We start from the raw sequence: 370 nt of genomic DNA on the forward strand, positions 1-370 counted from the left end.
CTATCAGATGACGACCACCTGGGAGATCGTATTATCCACTCACTCGTACGACCGATAAAAACAACAACAAACGACAATCATGTACCTCACTGTGAAGATCGTGGCAGAGAGATGTTGCAATGGGGCACTGCAAAGGCGGGTGGGCACAGCGGCGTGAGTTGTTGCGATGGCGGCGTGAAGGCAGGCTCGGGAGAGGAGAGGCGATGGTGGTGCTCGCTAACGAAGGCGACGGAGACTGTGCGCGTCCGTGGGGCAAGAGTCAAGCAAGGACTAAAGGACAGCAGAGACTCGTGCCCCCTTGTATGCGAGCGTGCGCGTGTGTGCGTACGTACGACGTGTGTCAGCGTTCGTGACAGGGGTGAAACTTCTT

At 56.5% G+C, this 370-nt stretch overlaps 1 protein-coding gene across 1 annotated transcript in view; it reads right to left on the reverse strand.

Moving 5' to 3' along the window:
* The window catches only part of LOC119588707, a 20,395-nt gene extending 20,142 nt beyond the window's left edge, over nucleotides 1-253 (reverse strand). The window contains exon 1 of the mRNA XM_037937344.1: nucleotides 86-253. The gene's annotated coding sequence lies outside the window, so the exon portion shown is untranslated. The remainder of the gene's footprint in view (nucleotides 1-85) is intronic.
* Nucleotides 254-370: the final 117 nt, after the last annotated feature.

The sequence above is a fragment of the Penaeus monodon genome, chromosome 24 (genome assembly GCF_015228065.2).
Source record: "Penaeus monodon isolate SGIC_2016 chromosome 24, NSTDA_Pmon_1, whole genome shotgun sequence".
NCBI classification, from domain to species: domain Eukaryota; kingdom Metazoa; phylum Arthropoda; class Malacostraca; order Decapoda; family Penaeidae; genus Penaeus; species Penaeus monodon.